The 5,594-nt window shown below is 37.8% G+C and overlaps 1 long non-coding RNA gene across 1 annotated transcript in view; it reads right to left on the bottom strand.

The window, feature by feature from the left end:
• LOC128247362 (uncharacterized) overlaps positions 1-5,594 on the bottom strand; it is a 34,837-nt gene that overhangs the window by 10,093 nt on the left and 19,150 nt on the right. Inside the window, exon 2 of the long non-coding RNA XR_008263763.1 lies at positions 1,667-1,903. This is a non-coding gene — a long non-coding RNA (uncharacterized LOC128247362). The remainder of the gene's footprint in view (positions 1-1,666; positions 1,904-5,594) is intronic.

Genomic DNA, 5,594 nt, shown 5'->3' with positions numbered 1-5,594 from the left:
CACACACACACACACCCACACCCACACACACACTGATTACAGATATCTCAAGTGACCTTGCTAGGTAAATCGTGTTCATATACAAGCAAACATGTTTGTACACAAAGGGAGAGAGAAAGAGAGAGAGAGAGAGAAGAAAGTAAAGAAGAGAGAGAAGCGAAACCTTCACAAAAAGTGGAGCTCGATTTTTTGGGTCTTTGACAGTTGTAGAAATAGTGCTAGGTTGGTCCACATTTTATTCCTGTTCTGTTCCCTGCAGATTTATTGAGGCTGTAGGGGACATTACGGTAAACCGTCATCATCATCAACAACAGCATTATCATTTTTTAACGTCCACTTTTACATGCTTGCATGAGTTAGAATTCATTAAGGCAACTTTTCAACGGTCAGATGCCCTTCCTGTTGCCAACCTTTACCCGTTTCCTTACAAGGCAAACATTTCCCCATGGCCAAACATGTTTTCACGGAAGACTGGAAATGAAGGACACTGCTTGTATAACAATGACACTCATTTACAATTGTCAAGTGATGTCAAGTCAGACGCATAAACACACATATATGTATGTACAATGGGCTTCATTCAGTTTCCGTCTTCTAAATCCACTTACAAGGCTTTTGTTGGCTCAAGAAAACAGTTCCCCAGAGTGTCTGCCACACAGTGGAACTGAACCAGAAACCATGTGATTGGGAAACAAACTTCTGAACCACACTGCCATGCCTGCTCCTTGTCTGAATGAATGCAATTAAAACAGACACCTTTTACACTGCACATAGAGAGGGGTGACGGAGAAGTGGGGGAAGGATGAGTGAGTTAATACTTGGTAAAGGTAAGGCGGCGGTGAGCTGGCAGAAACGTTAGCACACCAGGCAAAATGCTTAGAGGTATTTCATCTGTCTTTATGTTCTGAGTTCGAATTCCACCGAGGTAGACTTTGCCTTTTATCCTTTTGGGGGTTGATAAATTAAGTGCCAGTTGCATACTGAGGTCAGTCTAATCAACTGACCCCTCCCCTCAAAATTTCGAGTCTTGTGCCTAGAGTAGAAAAGAATACCTGGTATAGGTGACACAAAACCATCCATTGTGTGTGTGTGTGTGTGATAATTGTAAATGAGTGTCACTGCCAATGTCTGGCTATGGGGAAATATTACCTTCCTTGGAAACAGGTGAGGGTTGGTGACAGGAAGGGCACTCAGTTGTAGAAAATCTGCCATCCAACTTATACAGGCATGGAAAAGTGGACATAAAAAAAGATGATGATGATGATGATGATGATGATGATTCCCTTGTCACTCCCTCTCCTTGAGAAATGTGAAAAATCAATGACTGGTCCTTGGGACACCTGTAATCAAGAAAGTGATTCTTCACAAAATTGACTTAAAATAAATAAAAGAATCTAAATTACATTAAAATTTCTGAAAATAAAAGGTTTTTTTGTGTGTGTTTTTAAAAATATTTTAATTTTTTAATGAAAACATTTATTACATTGAGATATCTTTGACCTTTTACTTGTTTCAGTCAGAGAGTAGCCATGCTGGGGCACCACCTTGAAAATACAGAATTTATAAGGAATGAATATATTAGAAAAGAGAAACATAGAAATATAAGGGCAAAAATGTTTAATAAAAGAATTATTTTGGCATGTAAAATACAATCAATCATCCTCACCGCCATTGGTGTTGTCATCATCGTCATCACCACCATCACCACTACCACCATTGTCGTCATCATCAGTTAATGGTCCATGCAGGCATAGGACAGTATGTGAGGGCCCCAACGATTGCATTGTGCCCCAATTGTCTGCTTTGGCTTGGTTTCAATGGCTGGATGCCCTTCCTAACGCAAACCACTTTACATTATGTACCAGGTGCTGTTATTTGTGCCACCAGCACTAGTGACGTTGCTCTACAATTTGCAAAATGACAAACAGTGGTTCTCAACCATTTTAATATCCAGATTAGATCCAAAACCAGGATCATTTTTATGGGCCACACACCAAAAACAATAAAAAAACAAAATTAAAGAAAAATTTATTATATTTATAGAAGGAAGACCATTGGAGAAGGGTACTTGAGGGTAGCATGTGGCCCTGGGAGCCATGGTTGAGAACTACGCTGCTATAAACCCTGAGACAGGCAGCTTTCTGCTCAGAGATGAAGGGTTATAAAGTATGAAAGAAGGGCCCAGAGCAAAACAAGTTTCTTGTTGTAGAGGGGTCACATGTTTGGTCATATTTTAGAAGAGAGGGTGGGAGTGGTTGGGGAGGTCAAACTAGAAAGGGATAAAAATAAGGGTGAACTGGGTGGACTTTCAGGGTAGAAAGTGATTACAAGTATGAGTGGGGTGGGGGAGGAACTTGGAGTGTGAGTGGGGGGAGGTTGTAAGAGTATTTGGGAGAAGGGGGTGAATGTAAGGAACAAGGGTTGAGAGGCTTATGGGAGGTAGGGAAGGGTAGGTGACAACTATAGAGATGCAATGCAGTAAATGGTGGGTAAGTGGGGTGAACAATGATGATTGGGGGTGGGAAAATAGCAGAATAGTAATGATGATAGAAGAGAGAAAGGAAGAAAAGAGAGAGAGAGAGAGATGATGAGCAGTAAGTTGAGTTGCGAGAAAGAGAGAGAGGGGGGGCAGGTGTAGTACAGTGGGAGAGTGAGTAATAAATGCTAAAATTTTAATTTCCTTTATTGCCACTTGGGTTTGGTAGACATTAAGCTTTAACCCTGATTCCTCAGCTAATCCTTTATATTTCAAACCCTTAGCTCATATTACTACAACTGATGATACACCATTTTCATTGCTTTTAGTCTTGTGTAATTCTGTTCTCCATGACAGAGTTGGATTTCTTTAAGCTTCAATAATTATTAACCACAAACATCTAATGAATATATATATATATATATATATACTGGATTTTTTTTTTGTTTTGGTTTAAATTAAGAACAAAATTCATTTGAGATTATTAAAAGTTTATATCCAACAAAAATAGAACAAGTAAAGACTGTTCGGTCAACAATAATCTGGGTTCAAATACATCAAAACCTCAGTGTATGGGGTTAAATGGGTCTATTGAAAGGATTAAACTTTGTGATACATCATCACCATCATCATCGGGACCATGATCACCACCATCACCACCACTACCACCTAATATCCACTAGTATCCATTTTTTTCCATGTTTGCATGAGTCAGAATTTGTTGGGATGGATTTTCTACAGCTGGATGCCCTTCCTGTCGCCAACCTTCACCTACTTCCCAGTAAGGCTATATTCCATGATGGCTGCAGAAAAAAATTACCTCGAGCATAGAATTATAATGAATGATGATGAATGATAATGAATGATGAATGATGAATGATAAGGAATGATGATGAATGATAATGAATGATGAATGATAAGGAATGATGAGGAATTATATCTAGAACATAAGTTTCCTACCAGTCAATGAATAATAAATAGTTAAGTTAGGACATCTACAGTTGCAGCATATATATATATGTATGTGTATATATGTATATATATATATATATATATATATATATATATATATATATATATATATATATATATATATATATATATATATATATGTATGTATGTATGTATATATACGAATATATGTATGTATATATACATACATATATGTATGTATATATATACATACATATATGTATGTATATATATATACGAATATGTCTGTATCAATAAGTACCAACCCCTAATTGCGGAGGAAATGTGTGGAAGGGGTAGACCCAAGACAAAGAGATGAGAAAGGATCTTCAGACATTGAGCCTCACAGAGGGGATGAGAAGGGACTGAGACTTGTGGCAGTTTGCTGTGCCTGAGAAGACATGCCAAGCTAGGCAAATGGCTGTCCTTACATACAGGCATGTCCCCTATATCCCACTTCAGTTGAGTGATCCTAATCCTGCAGGCTCATGGGTGCTGGTGCCACATAAAAAGCACCCATGTTAGTGCTATGTAAAACGCCCATGCTGGTGCTGTGTAAAAGCATCCAGTACACTCTGTAAAGTGGTTGTAGGAAAGGCATGTTGCTGTTGAAACGATGCCAAAACAGAGATGGGGCCCAAGCAGCTCTTGTCAAACTGTCCAACCCATGCCAGCATGGAATACAGACGTTAAATGACGACGATGATGATGATATATGTATATATGAATGTATGAAGTCTCCAAAAATATATTTCAATGACCATGGAAAAATCTTCCAATCAATACAGTGTATTGTCATCTCTTTTCCCTTCTAAAACCCATATTTTTACTGTATATGCATGTATATACATCCAGCCATCCATACAATCACACACACATTTTATATATATATATATATATATGTAAGATTTTTTTTTAAATGGATATTTTTTTAATGAAATTTTTGATGAATATGCTTCAGATGATGTAGATTCTGCTTATATCGGAATTTATTGTGAAAAAGTATTTCTATGGGTGGGTAGTTTTTAGTTCATTTTGCTGTGTAGGCAGTGTCTGATGATTGTGCTAGGACACTAGACATGTTAAAAACACTGTTTGGCATGCTCTCAGCACATGAAACTAATAGTAGCACTTAAAGACATATATTTTGGTTATTATATATATATATATATATATATATATATAAGTGTGCGTGTGTGTGGAGGTGTATGGCTCAGTGGTTAGAGCGTCGAGCTTACGATCGTGAGGTTGTGAGTTCGAATCCCGGACCGGGCTGTGTGTTGTGTTCTTGAGCAAGACACTTTATTTCACGTTGCTCCAGTTCACTCAGCTGTAGAAATGAGTTGCAACGTTACTGGTGCCAAGCTGTATCGGCCCCTTTGCCTTTCCTTTGGATAACATCAGTAGCGTGGAGAAGGGAGGCCGGTATGCATGGGCGACTGCTGGTCTTCCACAAACAACGTTGCCCAGACTTGTGCCACAGAGGGTAACTTTCTAGGTGCAATCCCATGGTCAGTCATGACCGAAGGGGGTCTCAGCAAATGTATGTATAGGCATTCCCATAGATGTGTACCCCACCGACTTTGTTTCCTCATAACTTTCAGAAAAATGGGTGGTTTTTAATGAAATTTTCTACAAATATTTTTGAAACTGTATAAATTACGATTATATCGGAATTGGATGTGAAAAATAAAACAGTGAGCACACACACACATACATACTAACACGCATCACATTTTTTTTCGAAATTTCAAGTTTCGTTTTGTACACACATTACGTGTGTTGCTATGTATGTGTGTGCTATGTATGCCCACTAATTTTGTTTTTCATATTGGATTCCGATATAATCAGAATCTACACACTCTGAAAGGTATTTATCGAACATGTCATAAAAAAAAATTAACCATTTTTATGAAAGTCATGAGTAAAGAAAACCGTCTCGTGTGAATTTCCCGAAACTCATCGTCCCACTTCCGGAAGAAAATTTCCATCACATAATCTGGTATAATCAAACTCTACATCATCTGAAGCATATTTGTAGAAAATTTCATTTAGAAATATTCATTTTTCTGGAAGTTATGAGGAAACAAATTTGGGGTGGGTACACATCTGTAGGAAAGCCAATATATATATATATATATATATA

The sequence above is a fragment of the Octopus bimaculoides genome, chromosome 3, assembly GCF_001194135.2.
Source record: "Octopus bimaculoides isolate UCB-OBI-ISO-001 chromosome 3, ASM119413v2, whole genome shotgun sequence".
Taxonomy (NCBI): domain Eukaryota; kingdom Metazoa; phylum Mollusca; class Cephalopoda; order Octopoda; family Octopodidae; genus Octopus; species Octopus bimaculoides.
Note: the sequence above shows the minus strand (reverse complement) of the source record. Positions and strands in the feature narration are given on the sequence as shown.